Source organism: Mesoplodon bidens, assembly GCF_964165515.1.
Source record: "Mesoplodon bidens genome assembly, chromosome: 13".
NCBI classification, from domain to species: Eukaryota; Metazoa; Chordata; class Mammalia; order Artiodactyla; family Ziphiidae; genus Mesoplodon; species Mesoplodon bidens.
Window position 1 is genome coordinate 64,621,732 of NC_138169.1, and position 23,201 is coordinate 64,644,932.

Sequence of the window (23,201 nt, forward strand, 5' to 3'; positions counted from 1 at the left end):
ACAATTAAGAAAACGGTCATAGGCACATACATATCAATAATTACCTTAAACATGAATGGATTAAATGCTCCAACCAAAAGACACAGGCTTGCTGAATGGATACAAAAACAAGACCCATATATATGCTGTCTATAAGAGACCCACTTCAGATCTAGGGACACATACAGATTGAAAGTGAGGAGATGGAAAAAGATATTCCATGCAAATGGAAATCAAAAGAAAGCTGGAGTAGCTATACTCATATCAGATAAAATAGACTTTAAAAATAAAGAATGTTACAAGAGACAAGGAAGGACACTACATAATGATCAAGGGATCAATCCAACAAGAAGATATAACAATTATAAATATATATGCACCCAACATAGGAGCACCTCAATACATAAGGCAACTGCTAACAGCTAAAAAGAGGAAATCGACAAAAACACAATAATAGTGGGGAACATTAACACCTCACTTACACCAATGGACAGATCATCCAGACAGAAAATTAATAAGGAAACACAAGCTTTAAATGACACAATAGACCAGATAAATTTAATTAATATTTATAGGACATTGCACCCAAAAACAGCAGACTACACTTTCTTCTCAAGTGCGCATGGAACATTCTCCAGGATAGATCACAGCTTGGGTCACAAATCAAGCCTCAGTAAATTTAAGAAAATTGAAACCATATCAAGCGTCTTTTCTGACCACAACACTATGAGATTAGAAATGAATTACTGGGAAAAAAACTAAAAAACACAAACACATGGAGGCTAAACAATATGTTACTAAATAACCAAGATTTCAGTGAAGAAATCAAAGAGGAAATCAAAAAATACCTAGAGACAAATGACAATGAAAACACAACGATCCAAAACCTATGGGATGCAGCAAAAGCAGTTCAAGAGGGAAGTTTATAGGTATACAAGCCTACCTCAAGAAACATGAAATATCTCAAATAAAAAATCTAACCTTACACCTAAAGCAACTAGAGAAAGAAGAACAACCAAAACCCAAAGTTAGCAGAAGGAAAGAAATCATAAAGATCAGAGCAGAAATAAATAGAAACAAAGAAAACAATAGCAAAGATCAATAAAACTAAAAGCTGGTTCTTTGAGAAGATAAACAAAATTGATAAACCATTAGCCAAACCCATCAAGAAAAAGAGGGAGAGGACTCAAATCAATAAAATTAGAAACGAAAAAGGAGAAGTTACAACAGACACCACAGAAATACAAAGCATCCTAAGAGAGTACTACAAGCAACTTATGCCAATAAAATAGACAACCTGGAAGAACTGGACAAATTCTTAGAAAGGTATAACCTTCCAAGACTGAACCAGGAAGAAATAGAAAATATGAACAGACCAATCCCAAGTAATGAAATTTAAACTGTGATTAAAAATCTTCCAACAAACAAAAGCCCTTGACCAGATGGCTTCACAGGTGAATTCTATCAAACATTTAGAGAAGAGCTAACACCCATCCTTCTCAAACTCTTCCAAAAAATTTCAGAGGAAGGAACACTCCCAAACTCATTCTATGAGGTCACCATCACCCTGTTACCAAAACCAGACAAAGATACTAAAAAAAAAGGAAAGTTACAGACCAATATCAATGATGAATATAGATGCAAAAATCCTCAACAAAATACTAGCAAACAGAATCCAACAAGAAATTAAAAGGATCATACACCATGATCAAGTGGGATGTATCCCAGGGATGCAAGGATTCTTCAATATACACAAATCCATCAATGTGATACACCATACTAACAAACTGAAGAATAAAAACCATATGATCATCTCAATAGATGCAGAAAAAGCTTTTGACAAAATTCAACACCCATTTATGATAAAAGCCCTCCAGAAAGTAGGCATAGAGGGAACTTACATCAACATAATAAAGGCCATATATGACAAACCCACAGTCAACATCATTCTCAATGGTGAAAAACTGAAACCATTTCCTCTAAGATCAGGAACAAGACAAGACATTTCTATTCTCACCACTATTATTCAACATAGTTTTGGAAGTTTTAGCCACATAATCAGAGAAGAAAAAGAAATAAAAAGAATCCAAATCAGAAAAGAAGTAAAGTTGTCATTGTTTGCAGATGACATGATACTATACATAGAGAATCCTAAAGATGCCATCAGAAAACTACTAGAGCTAATCAATGAATTTGGTAAAGTAGCAGGATACTAAATTAATGCACAGAAATCTCTTGCATTCCTACGCACTAATGATGAAAAATCTGAAAGAGAAATTAAGGAAACATGCCCATTTACCATTGCAACAAAAAGAATAAAATACCTAAGAATAAACCTACCTAGGGAGACAAAAGACTTGTATGCAGAAAACTATAAGACATTGATGAAAGAAATTAAAGATGACACCAACAGATGGAGAGATATACCATGTTCTTGGATTGGAAGAATCAATATTGTGAAAATGACTGTACTATCCAAAGCAATCTACAGATTCAATGCAATCCCTATCAAATTACCAATGGCATTTTTTATGGAACTAGAACAAAAAATCTTAAAATTTGTATGGAGACTCAAAAGACTCCGAATAGTCAAAGCAGTCTTGAGGGAAAAAAATGGAGCTGGAGGAATCAGACTCCCTGACTTCAGACTATACTACAAAGCTACAGTAATCAAGACAATATGGTACTGCCACAAAAACAGAAACATAGATCAATGGAACAAGATAGAAAGCCCAGAGATAAACCCACACACCTATGGTCAACTAATCTCTGACAAAGGAGGCACAGATATACAATGGAGAAAAGACAGTCTCTTCAATAAGTGGTGCTGGGAAAACTGCACAGCTACACGTAAAAGAATGAAATTAGAACACTCTCTAGCACCATACACAAAAATAAACTCAAAATGGATTCGAGACCTAAATGTAAGACCGGACACTTTAAAACTCTTAGAGGAAAACACAGGAAGAATACTCTTTGACATAAATCATAGCAAGATCTTTTTTGATCCACCTCCTAGAGTATTGGAAATAAAACCAAAAATAAACAAATGGGACCTAATGAAACTCAAAGCTTTTGCACAGCAAAGGAAACCATAAACAAGACGAAAAGACAACCCTCCGAATGGGAGAAAATATTTGCAAACGAATCAACAGACAAAGGATTAATTTCCAAAATATATAAACAGCTCATGCAGCTTGATATTAAAGAAACAAACAACCCAGTCCAAAAATGGGCAGAAGACCTAAATAGACACTTCTCCAAAGAAGACATACAGATGGCCAAGAAGCACATGAAAAGCTGCTCAACATTACTAATCATTAGGAAATGCAAATCAAAGCTACAATGAGGTATCACCTCACACCAGTTAGAATGGGCTTCATCAGAAAATCTACAAACAACAAATGCTGGAGAGGGTGTGGAGAAAAGGGAACCCTCTTGCACTGTTGATGGGAATGTAAATTGATAGAGCCACTATGGAGAACAGTATGGAGTTTCCTTAAAAAACTAAAAATAGAATTACCATATGATCCAGCAATCCCACTAATGGGCATATACCCAGAGAAAACCACAATACTAAAAGACACATGCACCCCAATGTTCATTGCAGCACTATTTACAATCGCCAGGTCATGGAAGTAACCTAAATGCCCACTGACAGACGAATGGATAAAGAAGATGTGGTACATATATACAATGGAATATTACTCAGCCATAAAAGGAACGAAATTGAGTCATTTGTTGAGACATGGATGGATCTAGAGACTGTCATACAGAGTGAAGTAAGTCAGAAAGAGAAAAACAAATATCGTATATTAACGTATGTATGTGGAACCTAGAAAAATGGTACGGATGAACTGGTTTGCAGGGCAGAAGTTGAAACACAGATGTAGAGGACAAACATATGGACACCAAGGGGGGAAACCGCGGTGGGGTGGGGATGGTGGTGTGCTGAATTGGGCGATTAGGATTGACATGTATACACCGATGTGTATAAAATTGATGACTAATAAGAACCTGCTGTGTAAAAGAAAATAATAATAATAAAAAAATAAAAAGGAAGGATGGGACACAATGTCTCACTTGAGAGTGTGCGTCGAAAGCACCATCATAAGGTGCCTCTACTTCCCCGGACTCTGCCTTGCCATCTCTGCCTCAGGACCACCCTCAACCATGGTCAAGGCCAGGACTGGGTCTGAGATGAAGGATGACAGGGTGAATTGACTATGAGCACAGATAGGACAGTCTTAAAAGAATAGCTATACATTCAATACACCAAAATTACACCATGATGAGTAGGGTTACCCTAGAGCTGCAGGCAAGAATTGCTTCATATGAAGGGCTCTATCAATATGTTACATCCTATCAAGATGCTAAATAGGAAATGCATCCTATAATTTTCATGCGTAGTTAAAGATATTTTATAGAATTCAACCATTGTTTCTCATAAAACTTTCAGGACAAGAATAAAAAGAATTTCTTTTAATAACACAGAGCATCTATATATAAACTAAATTATAATTAATGCCTCCAAATTCCAGAACATATAAAGATGCTTGCTATATTACTGTTACCGAAATCATTAATAAAAAATATAATTCTTTAACATTGTCTTGAAAGTTCTTGTCAAAAATATAAGCGATAAAGACAGAGTAAGGGAAATAACTACTGAAAAGGAAGAGAGAAAAATATTGCTTGTATATGATGTGATTATATACCTAGAAAATTAAATCAGCCAAATTGATTCAAATATAAAAATACCTAGTGATCCTATTAAGCTGTAAGTCAGATTATGTCTCTATCATGCTCTCTCAACTTGAGTGGCTTCCTATTTCACTCAGATTGAATCCAGTGCCCCTACAGGAGTCCCATATCATCTGGTGACAACCTCATTTTCCCTCATTTTCTCCCGTGTTTGCTCCACTCCAAACACAGGGTTTCCCTGTTTCCTCAATATGCTATGTATGTCCCTCATCTCAGGGCCTTTGCACTTGCTGTTCCCACTGTCACTTATTCAGGTCTCTGCTCAAATGATACCTATTGATAGTGGTCCTTTCCATCTCAAATATCACTGTGAGTGGCCTTTCCTGAGCACTAAATCTTTCCCTTGTCATTCTTCACTTTCGTTATAAGATTTATTGCTACCTGACCTATTAGTTATAGATTTGCTTATTGTTTCTCTTTTCACTAGAATATAATGAATTGTATTATAATTCATTGTAACCTTGGAGCCTAGAAAAATATCTGGCCCGTGAAAGGCACTAGATAATTCTGTACTGAATAAATGATTAAATGAAAGGCATATATAATACTCAAAATATCCAAAGAGGAATTACTATCTCTTCTTGGGAAAAATAAAAAGTACTCACAGATGGAAAGATTGACAATTCCCATACCTAATAATATTAAAGCTTCTCTAAAATGAAAACTAAAGTTAAAAAGAAGACAACAAACTGGGGTAAATATTTGAATTGACAAGGCAAAAATAATTAATACTTCTAATCTATAAAAAGCCCATTATAAGAAAAACACCAAAACCATAATAGATAAATGAACACATAATTCACAGATAGTTCAATAAACAAACACATGGAGAAATAGTAATCTTCATTAGTAAACAAAGAATGTAGATTAAAGCAAATTGGGATACCAGTTTATCCGTCAAATTAGCCACACACAAAAATAATGCTTTTGCTAACTGCTATTGAAGTTGCGATGAAACTCGTAGATGCAGTCCAGAGTGATGAGACTGTGTTAAACAATATTTTTGGAAAGCAATTCAGCAATATAGAGAAAGAGCCATAAAGATGTCTGTGTCCTCTACCAGGAATTCCTCTATTAGGAATTATTCCTATGGAAATTCAACAGCTGCAAAAGCTATTAGCAAGAAGATGCTCACTGCAGTGTTATCTATAAAAGCCACAAACTGACAACATAAATGGCCAACATTAAAGAAAATGGTTTAATAAATTACAGTATCTCAGCACAATGGAATATTATGTGACCATTAAAATGATAATTCTGCAGAAACATGAAAAATGTTTATGATCCACTGGTCACTGAAAACAAGCAGAATACAAAATAGTAGGTATGTACCATGGACAAAACGCCCAGCATGTATGTACATTCAGAAGATACTATGTAAAAATAATATAGTAGCTGGATTGAGGTTAGTGGAATTTTATAGTGAGTTATAAGAAATACTATTTTTAAAATGGTCTCTTTAAATTTCCACCCAGAAGTTCCTGTAATTTCTAACAAGTTAGATTCTGAAAGCCTCCTTCTCTGCCTGGAACAACCCTGCACAAACTAGCAATTTGTCTATGTTCATGTAAAACTTTATTATCTTTACTTGTATTTACACTACAATAGTAGGATCTCTCTTACCACAACTTTCAACACTCCCTCTGTCATGGCACTTAACGGCAAAGATGCAGAAATATGTCAAACAAATAAACAAAACAGAACACTCAGCCTAGATCGAAAATGGCCCTCATAACCACTCATGCTGCCTGTTGATGGCCGGATGGGCTAAGGTGTTTTTGCCTTGTCCGGAGGCTTTGCTTATACATCTGAGAGCTTCTAAGTGGAGGGAGGTCTCCACTCCAATCAAACCAGAGCACGTGGTCTGAAAACACAGCTGGGTCTTGAGTCAGCCACCCTCTAAACAGAAGGCACAAGCCCAAGTGGATTTCCATCACGCATAGGGCGCAAGTAAACCCATGAGCTCAGACCCTCTACACCTCTGACAACAAGCGTGGCTTGATGGCACAGAACAGGGTGGAGGTCCGGTCTGCCTGGAATGCTTTCCTCTCCATTACCCAACTGGAGAACAGATTCCCCAACCTTCTCTGTGATACCTTCCTGACATTTTTCTTTTTTTTTTAACCACATCCCAGTTGTGAGAAGTTGATCAAGTTACTTAAACTCTGTGCCTCACTTTCCTCCTCTGTAAGCTGGGAACAATAAGAATTAAACAATAAGAATTAAGAGTTAATATCTGCCAAGCAAAATAACAGTGCCTGCCGTATAATAAACACTCACACAATGTGTTGTTGACCCTAAATGGAATTCACCCATCCCTCCTCTCCTCCACTCTATTCTGTACACATTCTTAATAAAGAAACACGGTCCCAAACCTGGTATGGGACAGACTTTTTTTACATGATGTAATTTTCCCCTTCTGGGAAAAAATTAGCATTGATAAAATGCTTAAGCAAATTTCTGATAAACTTTAATGAGATTAAGACCTCTTCTGGGAAGCCAGTTACCCACCCACTCAGTTGTCAGTCAGAACCTAATGATCTGGAAACAATCCTTTTTTCTTGTATCCAGTCTAACAGTGATAACCTAATCATTCTGCTTCCCTATAAAAGTTTTCTGTGGGACAATCTAGAATTGGCTTGCTTAAGCCTCTTTCCTTGTGACCTGCTTGAACTAAAACCTTGATACATACTCCAAATTAAAGTGTCTGAAAAAAAAAGTAACAAACCTATTAAATAAAAAGTTTATAGCATTTATTTGTATCCTTTTCTAATTTTCATACTATAGTTAGGACCCTGGGAGGCAGGGATGACCATGCTTGTTTTTACCTATATTTTTATCCAGAATTTAACCTTGTGACTGATACATAAGATAGCCAATAAATGTTTGTTAAGGTAGTAAACTAACGAAAGAACAAATAAACATTTAAAAACAAATGAAACAAGCACTTATTATATAGAAGAATGGGGCCACTGTATTATAAAGCACTACCAACTCTGGATTCAATAATAGATGCAAAACTTATTTTAAGCTGTGTGGCTTGGGGAAAGTCTCTTCACCTTCCTGAGCTTCCATTTCCTCATCAGACTATGTGCTAACAATGCACGGTAGAGGTATCATGCATTGGGACAACTTGTATGAAAGTGTAATACAATGTCAGGTACATTTGGACCTCAAAACATTTTATTTCCCTCTCTTGCCACTGGCTCTCTATGTAATGTTGGGAAAGTCAGTTCTTCTCTCCAGTCTTCAGTTTCCTCTTCCATAAAGTGAGAATTAAAAAATCCCTCACATGACAAGGGTAGAGTCAGGACAAAATAAGCCAAATGTAAAAATGTTTTCAAAAGTAATCAAAGCCCAAGAAGCCTTCTGCTTCCAGCCAAGATGGAGAAGCAGGGACCAGATTTGCCCTCCTGCCTGAAACAACCAAAATACTGGACAAAATACATGAAACAATAGTTTTAAGACACGGGGCACCAAGCAACGAAGGGCAATGTTACCTGAGAGATTAGAAGAAAATTATGTGAATCATACAACTGCCCCAGTTACAACCTTGAGAGAGTATCCAGGCCACAGAGCAGGAGGATGGAACTGAGGCAGAGCTTGGTGTTCTCCCTGAGCTGAGAGTCCAGGGAGACCAAGGCAGTTAAAGCTCATAGGCTTGAGTACCAGAGGAAGAGAGTTGCACAGAGAGAAAAAAAAAACCCAGAGATCTACAGAGAGTTCCCCTCAAGTAGTCATCAGAGTGCTGATCAGTGCACACACGTGAGGAAAATATCCAAAGCCAGGGGAAGAACCACCCAGAAGGATTAGAGGTAACAGTATCTGACACTCACTGGAGCAAGAATAGTGTTATTCCCATTGGCCACATTGGAAAACCTCATGATTTACAGGGCACTGGTTAGAGTACTCAGAAAGGTTTTAACATTATAAGGGGAGATAATTAGCCCTAGACTATATACAGATCGGGTCCCACCTAACAAATCTTAAAAGTAAGGTCCAATAGGATCAAATTATTCCCAATAACTTAATTAATTCCCAGGACAAAGCTCAAGAATATTGAAGGAGTACAAAAATATCCAGTGCACAAGATAAAACTCATAATCATAATGAGTCATAATATCTAATCAAAAATTACCAGGTATGAAAAGAAGCAAGAAAATATGACCCATAATGTGGAGGAAAAATAAATAAATCAATCAAAACTGACCAAAACTAATACAGAAGTTAGAAATAGCAAAGGACAGTGGAAATAGCAAAGGAAATAGCAAAACAGTTATTATAACTGTATTCCACATGTTCAAAAAGTTAAGATATAAAAAAAGACTAAAATCAAACTACTGGAGATGAAAACTACAGTATCTAAGATGAAAAATATACTAGTTAGGATAGCAGATTAGACCTTGCTAAACAAAAAACAAACAAACAAAAAAACCCAAGGGAACGTGAATAGATAGCAATAGAAGCTATCTAAAAAGAAACACATAGAGGAAAAAAGAAAAAAAAAATGAAAAGAGCATCAGTGCTCTATGGGGATAACTTCAGATAGCCTAATATATGTATAACTGGAGTCTCCAAAGGGAAGGTGAAGTATTTGAAAAAAAAAATAGCCAGAAAATCACTAAACTTGGGTTTAAAAAAACAAAACAAAACAAAACTACAAATTCACAGGTCCAAGAAGCTCAACAAACCTGAAAGACAAGAAATATGAAGTATGCTGAGACATGTCATATTCAGATTGTTCAGAACCAATAAGAAGAGGAAATCTTAAAAGCAGCCAGAGAGGAAAGACACATTATATTCAGAGCAACACATATAAGGTTTATAGCAAATTTCTCAAAAGAAATAATTCAGGCAAAAAGACAGTGGGGCAATGTGTTTAAATACTGAAAGAAAAAGTGTCAACCTAGAATTTTCTACACAGTGAAAATATTTTTCAAAAGCACAGGTGAGGGCTTCCCTGGTGGCGCAGTGGTTGAGAGTCCGCCTGCCGATGCAGGGGACACGGGTTCGTGCCCCTATCCCGGAAGATCCCACATGCCGCGCAGCGGCTGGGCCCGCGAGCCATGGCCGTGGAGCCTGTGTGTCCGGAGCCTGTGCTCCGCAACGGGAGAGGCCACAGCAGTGAGAGGCCTGCGTACAGCAAAAAAAAAAAAAAAAAAAAAAAAAAAAAAAAAAAAAAAAAAAAAAAAAAAAAAAGCACAGGTGAAATAAAGACTAATTCAGACATACAAAAGCTGAAAAAAGTCATAATCAGCAGACCTACACTTTAAGAAATGTTTAGGGACATTCTTCAAGCAGAACAAAAATGATACCAGATGGAAATATGAACTCACACAAAGAAATGATAGTATTGGAAAAGGTCACTGAATTTATAGCTGTATTTTAAAAGATAATTGAGTATTTATATAAAAAATAGCAATGTAGTATGTTATAAAACATATATAAAAGTAAAATGTATGACAACATTAGCATAAAGGCTAGGAGGAGAGAAGTGGAAATGTATTGTTGTAAGGTTTGTGTACTATATGTGAAGGGGTAAAATAACATTTGAAGGTAGACTATGATGTTAAAGATTTATTTTATCAACTTGATAGCAACCATTAAAGTAACAAAGAGTTACATATAATAAGTTACCAAAGGAGATAAAAGAAAATCATAAAAAGTAATCCAAAGGAAAGCATGAGAAATGAAATAAAGAAGAGATGGGATGAGTAGAAAACAAATATAATGACAGATTTAAACCTAATCATCAATAATCACATTAAACATAACTGGTCTAAACACTATAATTAAAAGGCAGAGATTACTAGAGTGGCTAAAAAAGATTCAACTATATGCTGCCTATACAAACCCACTTTAAATATAAATAAATAAATAGATGAAAATAAAAAGATCAAAAAAGATATACCATGCTAATACTAATCAGAAGAAAGCTAGAGTAGCAAGAAGTCAATTTATCAGGAGGAGACAAAACAATCCTGGATGATTGTACACTTAATAACAGAGCTTCAAAAAACTTGAAGCAGCTATACACCTGAAACTAACACAACATTGTAAATCAACTATATTTCAATTAAAAAAAAAAGTACTTGATGCAAAATCTAAAGAAGAAAGAGATAACCTTGATAGCCAATATATCTATTAAGGTAAATAAATTTAAAGTTAAAAACCTTTCCATAAAGAAAGTTCTAGTCCCAGATGGCTTCACTGGTGAATTTTACAAAACATTTAAAAAAGAAATTAATTTTACAAAACATTTTAAAAAAGAAATTAACTAATTCTACACAAACTCTTCCAGAAAACTGAAGAGAAGGGAACATTTCCCAACTCACTGTAGGAGGCAGCATGATCCTGATACCAAAACCAGACAAAGACACTGAAAGTACAGACCAATACCCCACATCAACAAAGTACAGAAACTGTTAACAAAATTTCAGCAAATAGAATTCAACAATATATTAAAAAGATAATACTTCATGACCAAGTGGTATTTATCTCATGATTACAAGGTTGGTTTAACATTCAAAAATCAATGTAAGTCATCATATTAACAAACTAGAAAAGAAAAACCATACGATCATCTGAATAGAAACAGAAAAAGCACTGGACAAAACCCCACCACTTGTTTCTGATTAAAAAACAATAAAATCTATCAGCAAACTTGGACTAGAAGGGAATTTCCTCAACCTACTAAAGGACATCTACAAAATAAACAAACAAACCTACAGCTAACATTATACTTAGTGGTGAGCAACCGAATGCTTTCCCCCTAGGATCAGAAACCAGTCAAGGGTGTCTACTTTCACCATTCCTATTCAACACTCTTCTTCTAGCAAGTTCAATAAGAAAAAGAAATTTAAAACATCCAGATTGGAATGGAAGAAGAAAAACTGTCTTTATTCACAGACAACATGACTGTCTATGTAGAAAATCCAATGGAATCTACAAAAAAGCTACTAGAACTAGTTAGAAAGTTAAACAAGTTTATAAAATGCAAGGTTGACATATAAATATCTATGGTATTTCTATATACTAATATAATAGTATTTCTATATTCTCCCTCTATAAATTTGTATTTCAAATAATTGGAAGAGAAATTAAAAACTAACACTACTTATAATAGCATCAAAACATATGACATGCTTCAGAATAAATATGACAATAGATGTGTAAAATCCATATACTAAGAACTACAAAACATTGCTTACAGAAATTAAAACTCTAAATAAAAGGAGAAATATACCATGTTCATGGGTTGGAAGACTATTAATATGTCAGTTCTCACCAAATTGATGTATAGATTCAATGCAATCCCAATCAAAATGACAGCAGGTGATTAACACACTAATTCTAAAGTTTATATGAAAATGCAAAAGACCTAGAATAGCCAAAATAATTTTGAAAAGGAACAAAGTTGGAGAACGGACACTACCTGATTTCAAGACTTAGAAAGATACAGTAATCAAGACAGTTTGGTATTGGTAGAAAGACAGATAAGTTGATCAATGGAATAAAATAGAGAGTCTAAAAATAGCCTATGCATATGTGAATGACTGAGTTTTGATAAAAGTGCAAAGGTAATTAAGTAGGGAAAGGACAGTCTTGTCAACAAATTATGCTGGAACAATTAGATATTCATATGCAAAATATATGAACTTTGATATACACCTTACACCATACACAAAATTTAATTCAAAAATTAACTCAAGGGCTTCCCTGGTGGTGCAGTGGTTGGGAGTCCACCTGCCGATGCAGGGGACACGGGTTCGTGCCCCGGTCCGGGAGGATCCCACATGCCGCGGAGTGGCTAGGCCCGTGAGCCATGGCCGCTGAGCCTGTGCGTCCGGAGCCTGTGCTCCACAACGGGAGAGGCCACAGCAGTGAGAGGCCCGCATACCGACAAAAAAAAAAAAAAAAAAAAAAACACCCTCAAAATGTTTCACTGTCCTAAATGTAAGACTGTAAAATTTCTAGACAAAAACATAGGAGAAAATCTTTGTAACCTTGAGTCAGGCGAAGATGTCTTAGATATGACACCAAAGGCATTATCCAGAAAAGAAAATATTGAAAACTTGGACTTTACCAAAATTTGAAATGTCTGATCTTTGTAAGGCCTTGTTAAGAGAATGAAGAGACAAGCTGTAGACTGGGAGAAATATTTTCAAATTGTGTATCTGATAAAGATTTTGTATCTGGAATAAAAAACTCCCAAAACTCAGTAATAAGGAAATAAACTAGCTCCTCCATAGGCAAAAAATTTGAACAGACATTGCATCAAAGAAGATGTACGAATGTCATATAAGCAGATGAAAAGATGATCAACATCACCACTTAAAAGGGAAATACAAATTAAAACCACAATGAGATGCCACAATACAACAATTAGAATGACTAAAATTTAAAAAACTGAGCATGCCAAGTGTTTTGGAGGATGTGGGATGACTAGAACTCTCAGACATTCCTGAAAGTAGTGGAAAATGGTACAACCACTTTGGAAAACCACTTGGACAGTTTCTTTAAAAGTTAAAGATATACCAGATATACCTACCTCTGTAATCCAGTCATTCTATTCTCTCTCTCCAAGAGAAATGAAAGCATCTGCTTATACAAAGATTCATACGTGAATGTTCATAACAACTTTATTTATAATAGCCAAGAACTGGAAACCACCCAAATGTGCATCAGATAAATAAGCAAGTGTAATATGTCCATACAATGCAATACTATTCAGCAATAAAAAAGAATAAGCTATTGGTACATGCCACAACACGGATTAACCTCAAAATAATTGCATTGAGTGAAAGAAACCAGAAAAAAAGAGTATATACGCTATGATTCTATTTATATAAAAATTCTAGAAAATACAAATAATGTGTAGTGACAGAAAGCAAATCTATCACAGAGCAGCCCCTGCTCCCTGGGGTTGGGAAGGAGTGGAGGGTCTGATTACAAAGGGGCATGAGGAAACTTTGCTAGGATGCTGATGTCACAGGTGTATATGTCAAGACTTATCAAATTGTACACTTAAACATGTGCAACTTATTTTGTTTCAATTATATCTCAATAAAACTGTTAAAAACAACGTGCACTGCAACAAGGAGTGGCCATCATGAGCTACCACTGCGTATCCAGCAGAAGATGGTCAAGCCAGACCCTGAGCCTGTCTGAGCCTCCTCCTGGTCTGAGAGATGCTCCATGCTTCCCACTTACGATCTCTGTGACTCATCTCTGAGTGGAAGAACGGCAGTAAAGTTTTCAAGCTGGTAAAACCAAAGCAAGAAACACCAGTGAAGGCCAAGTTAACTGTAGGCCCTTATCTGGAAGGCAGTTTTGACTCGCTCACCCCCTCCCTGATTGCCCACTTGCTCCCAGCAAATAGCAGAGAAGTCTGTTCTAGGCCTGGAGGTCTGACCTCTCTGCCCACTCTGAAAATCCTGCCTTCTTCCCAGCGGAAAACTGTTCTCCAGAAAAACAAAATCATGATAAAAGCAGCAGTGTGGCCTCACACCAGGCTTTAATGGGCAAATTCGTATGAGTAAGGGCAAAATGAAGGACAGCAAGTAAAACACTGAATTAAAAGCCACTTAAATTAAAAATCCAATAGCATCCACTTACCTAATAAATAGTATTCCTCTCTGCCATTGATCGACTCAGGATTGTAACAAAGAGTTCCAGGGGCAACAGCAGAATGTCTTAATTCATGGTATAAACGTCACCAACTCTTGGGTTCCTAAGATTGAATGTGTCGGAGAAGAGTGGACTGGAGAGCCTGCAGGAATTAATTCTTGGAACATCCCTGTGGGGTCAGCATTATTATACCCTGCTTCTAGCTGGATTTAATATCTCAAGTGCTGGGCAGGGCGCTGTTTGCCCAGGGGGGCTCCATAATCATTATTAAGTGATGATGCGGTAGAGAGACTGGAGTTGGAGCTCACACTAGATCAGCTGTCATTTATTTCCAAGAGACTGAACCAATGTAGTGTTGTTGTTATCATGGTGATGATTACTGCCATAGAGTATAATAATGGCCCAGAGCGGCCAGACTACATGGGAAAGACCTCACTGAGTCAAAGGCCTCAGAGAGCTGTTTTCTCATAGGACAGTGTCTTGCAAAGTAAGAGTTCATCTGAAGGATGCCTTCTTTTTCCACCCTAAATTCCCACCCAGGAGTTCTGCCTGGTGTCCTCTCCTTAGATCCACTCCTTGCATCACACAGCATCTTCATGTCCTGGACACCAGGCTCATAAATGGACCCCAAGCTCTCACTGCCACTTCTCCTTGGAAAATGATGTCAGGTGGCTTCAGCTTGAGCTCCGCAGGCCTCCTCAAGCACTCCCTTAAGCAGGATGTGGTGGACAGGAGAAGGCATTTAGGGGATATGTCCATTCCGTGTCTTCCAAGTCATCATCAAGGTCTATTCCTGCACCAAGTGGGAGCAGGTTGTCTGGACAGAATGCCTTGGACCAATGCCATCTTAGGTTTAGTGAGGGGGAGGGGGCAAAGCTGGAGGGACAGAGGAGAGGTACAGAGGGAACAAAGGTCATTTTCTCTGTCCTTTGGCACATTCTGGGTGTGTCTGGTCACGGGGCTGGGATTCCCATCCCTGGAAAGTCACACAAGCATATGAAAGAACATGAACATGGAAAGGAATCTGAGACAGCCTTCCTCGCATTTTTGACTGTGACTCTCAGTTTCCAGTTGAGGAAACTGAAGCTCAGGACCAGCTCCAGGTTACGCAGCTCGAGGAAGGCAGAGCTAGACGGGGCCCTGGTGCCCGTCTCACGGTCCAAACTCACATCATGCTTCCGGTCCCTCAGAAGTGTGAAGTTGAAGGATGAGAGGCCTTGAGAGGTAGCCCGTAATCAAGCAATAGGTGTATCTTGCACACTTGCCAAGTCTCTACCCTACAGGCAGGCCCTGTGGGGATTCTGGGGAAAAGACTATGATGGACCTGCCCTCATTCTCTCACTGAGGAGACGAGGCCTGCCCACATGAAACCCTCCAGCAGAAACATCAGGCAGTACATAAAGTCAAGGATCATGCGGATCACGTGAAAATGCTAAGAAAATGGCACCATTAGAGTTTTATTTCAGGGTGAGCCCTACTGAGCCACTTCATACGTGGGTACCCCAAGTTACCAGCACACACAAAGACATCACTCAGCCTTCCTTTTCCCTTGGACATACCCAACAGATAAGGACCCGTTAATGCATAACCACCAACCCAGAACGAGCACATACTGCAAGACGCAGGTTCCTTTCACTGGACATCACTAGCTTTTATATCTAGGGATATGGGGCTGGACTGGGTGGGCAGGGAGGGTGATTCAGGCTCCATCAAGACCAAGACCACAGAGCACATCCTGGACCACTCACAAAGCCTGACAGCACCCCAGCAGCCAGTATCTGCTAACGTAGAACCTATTAGCCCAGAGCCTTTGCTGGTCTCCCTGGGCAGCTGAACACCTTGTATGTATCCACTGTGGCGGTGCCCTCCCAATCCTCCTACAGCATCGTGGTCACCTCATGCTCCCACCACCACGAAGCCTTCTGTGCCTCCATGTGGCCTGACCCACTGCTCCTTCCTGGCCTAGAACTGCCCAGCTCCCACGGGAACCCTGTGCTCTGGCCTGACTTCATTCCTTACCATCCCACAAACACCAGTGCTTGGAGAAGCTTTCCCCCAACCTAGCAAGTCCTTTTTGTCTCTCCAGCTGGCCAAATCTTATCTATTCTTCGGGGCTATCCTCCATGGCTGGACGGCTGCAGCTCACATGGCCCTCTCTACCCTCTGGGTCCCCAGTACCCGCGCAAGCAGCACCACTCACATGGTGCCAACACAGGCAGCTTGTGGGCAGTGATATGTTCATGCATCCTCCCATGATCACCAGCACCCTGAGGGAAGCATCATGCTGTGTTCATCTCTGCACCTGCCCACTGGGTCATCAGAGTTAAGGATCGGGGGACTGGAACAGACTCAGAGGTAACCTAGTCGCCCCTTCCTTCTTTCAGGTGAAGGAATAAAGGACCTTCAAAAATGGACTTAATGAATGTATGCAGCTAAGCTCGATGACACTCTTAAAACGACCTCCCTGTCCTCCCCTGAAGGCCCCTGCCTTCCACAGCAGAGCCCTGGGGGTTGAGCAGCATGGTGGATCTGCCGGGCTACCTGTGCTCTAGACACTGGGGAACTGTGTCTGTTCCGTCCATGAGGCTCCTGGGTGACAATAAAGCTGCTTAAAAAACTCAACCACACAGAGCAAAGGACATAAATAGACACTACACTGGAGGAAATACAAATAATAAACATACAGAATAAATTACTAATCAAAGATATGCACATAAAGCCACCCAAGCCCCCTCAAATGTAAAGTAAGGCAACAGTGTATCACTTTACACCTATAAATTAGCACCAAAGAATGGAATTAATAAATCAAATACTGGTAGGACTGTGGAGAAGTGAGAACATTCATAAATGGCTAATGGCATGAAGTCTGATACAATATTTGGGGGGAAATACTTAGCAAAACATGTCAAGACCTATATAGATATTCATGCCCTATAGCCTAGGAATCCCACTGCTGGGATTTCAGCCTAAAGAAATGAACAGAAACTGCAGCCCTGCCGTTGCTGAATTAGCACAACTTTAGGCTGATGATTGTTAATACCTCCAGTGTGTGGGTGACATCTCTACAGTCAATTAATGAGCCAATCTTTGCAAGATATAACATTAGCCAGCCTGGCTAACATCAATTACAGTCAAAGGCTGAGCTGTAATCATGGGGCGAATAAGACTGAGCTGCTCGTTGTTTAAAATGACCACAAAATCAGATCACCTTTATGAACAAAACTGGGATAAATCAGAGAGAAACAAAGGAAGGAGCACTCGCCACATGTCACTTCATACAGCTGGCTCTGTGTCACAGCACATCCTCACAGAGCCAGCGAGGCTTGCCCCACTCCCCCAGCCCGGCTGGACACAGGACCTTCTGAGCGCCTGGGTTCCAGCTGTCAGACACAACCCTGGCTTCACAGAGGTGGAGAAACCGCTTTTCCATGTGCTGGAAAGCAGCTTCGCAAAGCTGGCTGCAGGGGTTGGGATTAGGGATGCTGGGGAGGGCTACCAGCAAGTCACCATGGCAACAGTCTCCCTGGCATCACCCTCCCCTAAGCCGGCCAGCCCCCACCAACTGGTCTGCTCACGCGGGAACTGTGACTACCTGCTTCGTGTGGCAGACACTTCCCGCAGGCTTGTGCCTGCGAGGGAGCAGAAAGGGCGGCCCATAACCCTGTACCTTCACAGAGGACTTCGAAAAGCGTTTTCCCACCCATTATCTCAATTCACCCCCACAATCACGAAGGGGGCGGAAGGAAAGGGGGGGCAGATGAGAAGGTGACAGAAAAGGTAAACCCCTTGGAGAGCACACAGGTGGGTGAGAGCCTGCTCTCTGGAGGAGGGACAGGGGGGAGACACCTGCCTTCTAGACGTGGCTGTGTGACCTGAGCATCCCACTTAACCTCTCTGGTTGAGGGCGAAACGGAAGGCTTGGAAAGAGCCAGATGAGCATAAAAATAAGAATGGGAGTCCTGACGCAGGGGTGCCAGGTTTGCCATAGTTACGACATTAAAAACCACCTGTTATTGGCTCTGTCTCCTGTAAACCACCCGGTATCACTACTGCTTCCTAAAAGAGAGGACACTTTAACTCTCCCAAAGTAGGAAGGCCAAAATCTCAAAATAAAAAGTACTCCTTTAATTGGATATACTGAGCATTATAAAAGGGTCTTTATGGGCTTCCCTGGTGGCGCAGTGGTTGAGAGTCCGCCTGCCGATGCAGGGGACACAGGTTCGTGCCCTGGTCCGGGAGGATCCCACATGGCATGGAGCGGCTGGGCCGGTGAGCCATGGCCGCTGAGCCTGCGCATCCAGAGCCTGTGCTCCGCAACGGGAGAGGCCACAACAGTGAGAGGCCCACGTACCGCAAAAAAAAAAAAAAAAAAAAAAAGGGTCTTTATTTCTCTCACTTCACTTCAGACTGGTGAAGACTTGAGTGATAACTCGTAGGAACCTGAGGGCGGTGTTTGTGGACCCCTGAAGGGTCAGCGACTCTGGGGAAAGTAGCACAGTGCACATCACCATCCCAGAAATGGACTTGAATTCAGGGTGAGCTGTCCGTTGGCACCAGGACCTCCATCTCCCTGAGACTGTGGAACTCCCTGTCTGACCCAGCAATGCAAAATGGTATCGGTTTTTTGTTTTCTTTTGTTCTATGTTTTTCCAAAGCGGGAACAATGTTTTCCCTGCACAGACAGAAAACCTCTACTTCATCCTTTCTCAGCAGTTTCTCCAGGTCTAAGCGGAGGAATTTCTGCCGGCCAGTCTAAGTGTGGGGAAAGGTTCCTGGCCTGAAGTGCAGCCCCCATCCCCATGGCCCCCCACATGGCCACGAGTCCCTGCCTTGAGCGAGTGCCCTTTGAGAAGGACAGAATGGTATGGATCCCTGGAAATGGCAAAGCCGAGGCAGCTCTTCTGATGGGGCGACTGAGAGAATGGAAGCACATCTCTGGGCTCCTGTTTGAGGCAGGTGGCCTCTGGCCCCTTCTATCTAATGTGCTGGGGCTCAAACTTGAGCCAGCATTAGAATAACCTGCAATGCCTATTAAAACACAGACTCCTAGGTCCCATGGCAGAAGTTCTGATTCACTGGGACTGGGGTGGGGCCCAAGATCTTGCATTTCCAACAACCTCCCTGTTGGTGCTGTTGCTGCTAGCCTGGAACCACATTGTGAGAACTGCAGCTTCTAGCGTATCCTTCCTGGGAGCTCCCCAACCTGTGACAAAGCATCTGGGATCCCGAGATGGAGCAAGGACAGGACAGGGCAGTGCACTGGGACCTAGAGAAGGGGGTGCAGCAAGGGGGGAGGATGCCAATGCAAATGTGGAAGTCTGCAGGAAGCTTGACAAGTTCCCGAGGTTACAGAATTTCTCTGCAGGGTGGCTGTAATCCCCATTCACAAAGGGGAGGTCTAATTTAGTACTGGGCCCCATAAGCACGAAGAGGAATCCTGGTGTGAGCCCCGTCCTCCTGCAGCCTTGCAAGGCTGGCTAGAGGCACTTGGGGAGGAGGAAGGGACCCCCTCTCCCGCCCAGATATTCAGCCCATCCACAACCATGCTGGGCTGAGCGTGGCTGCCCCAGGCTCGGAGCCCACATTTTCATTCTCAGCTCATCCTTGCCTTTGGCTGATCTGATCTGTTGTGCTCTGCTGTGCTCAGAATCTCAATCGCATCCGGCTAAACTCTGCCTAGTTTATTCTTGCCCAGCTTCATTGCCAAGCCCAGTTGAGGGATGGTCCCTGCACTGGGATTGAGGTCTGGGCCCAGTTCAAGCCCTGCCGCTGATGCAGTATGTGGCCCGGACAAGTCACTTACAGCTTCTCTGAGCCTCAGAGTCTCCATCTGTCAAAAGGGCATGTTGATCATTACCTGACTTGAGCAAGTAAGAAAATGAGTATGTACGTAACTTGAAAATATAAATATACAACACAATGCAAGTTATTTGATAAGGCCCGTGAATAGTGACAAAGATTCTCCTTACCAGACTTCAGTCAGGCTCCTCTCAGCCCTTCTCTTGATGAGGCCTCAACCCTCGCCCTGCCCTTGATGAGCCGGCATGAGCCTGTAGCAAGAATCCTGTTAAGTCAGTTTAGCAAGAATCTCCCTACCCTTGGCATCTTCTCTCAGTAACTTCACACCCACTGACCCCCTCCCCCTGCTCCTTGGCTACACATTCCCCCTTGTCCTTGTTGAATTTGGGGCTAAGCTCTGTTCTATAACAAAGTCTCTTTTCCCCTACTGTAATAGCTTCTGAATAAAATCTGTCTTAACCACTTTAGTGCCTGGCTCTGGACCTCTCTGACATTAGTCAATATATTCCTGGAAACTTAAAACCAGAACACTTGAGTTCAAGTCCTGGTTCATCTCTGATTATCACTGATCAATTTACTGATCCTCTTGGGGCCACTGTTTGCTCGCCTCTAGAACAGTGAATGTAATGGGCCGAACCCCATATGAGAACTAAATGAGATCATGCAGGTAAAGCAGTTAGCTGAGTGCTGCCCATGTGAGGCTGCAATATATGAATACAGTGTGCACTATGACCTCACTTGAAACAAAGTTGACAATGGAAAGACACTGCATTACTTGTGCAGTGGTCCTGTCAAAGATGCACCTCTTAAATCTCATCGTGCCAACATCAGACAAACCCTCCATGCAGGGCATTTTCACAATGACTGGCCTGTTTTTACCAAACGCATCCAGACCATGGAAGTAAGGGAAGGACCGAGAAACAGTGCCAGACTGCTAGAGATGCCAAGTGTGATTACAAACTGGGCCTTTTGCTAAAAGGCCCTTATGGAGACACTTAGCAAAGTATGATGGGGGTCTGAAGATAACAGAGTAGTAGCATATCAATGTTAATTTCCTGATTTTGTGGCTGGCTTGTAGTTCTGTAGGAGAATGTCCTTGTTTGCAGGAAATGCGCACTAACATATTCTGGGGTGATGGGGCATCAGGTGGCAGCTTATTCTCAAATGGTCTGGAGTCGAGGAGGTTCTTTGTTCTGTATTTGTAACAAATATTCTATAAGTTTGAGGTTCCTTCAAAGTAAATACATTATTCAAAAATAACAAAAAATGAAATAATGCTCAGAGAGGTTTAAGTGGTCTGGCGGGACCAGGACTCACTAAAAGCCAGGCATTCTGATCCCAGGACCAGTGTTCTTCCCACTAAGCCTTGGCAGGGTGAAAGGCATTCAAGAGGTGCTTAATAAATAAGTACAATTGAAAGGGCCTTAGTTTCTAGTCCCCACTCTGCTTTTAACCACAGACAAGTCCCTTCCCCTCTCTGCACATTGGTGTCTTCATCCATAGAATGAACAGGTGTCAGGAGCCCAAGGTCTTTAACAAGAGCACTACCACACTCTAGATGTTTGGAGGTATGGGTATAATGCATCCACAGTCCTAACACAGCTGAGGGTCGCCCTGCATCCTAGCACTGTAGAGGAAGTACTTTGTTTTGTTCATGATTTTAGCAGGAGTTATTCACCATTTTCAAAGAAACCTCATCCAAATAGCAAGTGCTGTTCTGGGTACCTGAGCCGCTCACACCTGCATCAGGACTGCTCTCTGTGGCTCTACACCTGGGGCAAACTTCTAACCATTTCACTATGTCTCCTAGTCTAGTCCAGCCTGAGCTTTGACAGTGAAATATGCATGATTTTATTACAAGTTACTTTCCTTTCATTTCTCTTATGTTATAGTTAGGTTTGTAGAATGGATATTTTGAACCCTTGTGTGTAGGCATATGTATTTATATGTATTCATGAGTTTCATTCAGGCTACAAGATGTTTGGTATAAAAAAAAAGGCATTGGGTTGACTAATGGTTGAGATCTACTGTTCTGTCTAATGAGCTCCACCTCATTCTTTTAAAGGGCTGCATAGTAGCCCACAGCTTAACCATTCCTTTACTGAGAGACATTTAGATTATTTGAGGTTATTTTCCATTTTTCACTGCTGCAAATAAGGTTGCAGTGAATATCCTGGTACCTGCTTCTATGGTACATGATTAATTTCTAAAGGAGGTCAAATTAGATCAATGCACAAGGTCATTTCCTCCTGGCCAAGCCCCCTCCACTGACCATCAGATACTCCCCTCTGCACCATGGACACTACAGGACGGGAACACTTTTCTTTTCCTTTTCTTGTCCCTGCTTTTTCACTGTCAACAACTAACTGATCCCTGACAACATTTCATCCGGCGTTAGATAAACCACACATTCACTGCTTGACAACAGGCCCCCTCAACAAATCTATTCAACCAAAACTGACGGGCAAGGGTAAAGTGTGTATTGGCAAAACACTCTCAGCTGGAGTTTACACAACTTGAAACGCATTTTGTTCTGACAGCAAAGTTTTCTTGCAACTGGGTCTTCGTTTTTATCAATATGGTAACCAAGCCCAGAGGCACGAAAGAAAACCAAATTCTCCTTCACACTCCCACTCACATTGGCTTCTCTCCAAAAGCTCCTCTGAGCACATCATTCTGTGGTTTGCTGGTGGAAAGGTCTTTTAGATTTCCAGCTTCTAAATGTCTCACTCTCACATATGTGAAATGCAAACACTCTCCATAGGCCTGCATTCAAAAGAGGTCAGCCATTTCAGCAACTGGGTACAGTGTTTGTAAAAGACATTTCCCATAGGTGGACAAGGGCAAGTTGGAGGTGAAATATTTGGGAATAGCAAGCCACACACTTGTTTCAGGCATTGAGTTTCAAAGTCCAATAGGACACTTTTCACAACTACAAGCACTGCTCCAAGTCAACTTCATTCACTTAGTAATTTATTCATGATATGGCTGTAGAAGACTGAAAGGAAAAATTTGCACTGGACACTTGT

General features: G+C 40.7%; 1 protein-coding gene across 3 annotated transcripts in view; it reads right to left on the bottom strand.

Annotated features, from left to right (window-relative positions):
• ZBTB7C (zinc finger and BTB domain containing 7C) overlaps window positions 1–23,201 on the bottom strand; it is a gene marked incomplete at its 5' end in the record, with an annotated part of 377,445 nt that overhangs the window by 200,832 nt on the left and 153,412 nt on the right. Inside the window, one exon of one of the 3 annotated variants that reach the window (XM_081252547.1) lies at window positions 20,343–20,423. The exons of the other annotated variants lie outside the window; for them this stretch is intronic. The remainder of the gene's footprint in view (window positions 1–20,342; window positions 20,424–23,201) is intronic. 3 annotated transcript variants of the gene reach the window in all.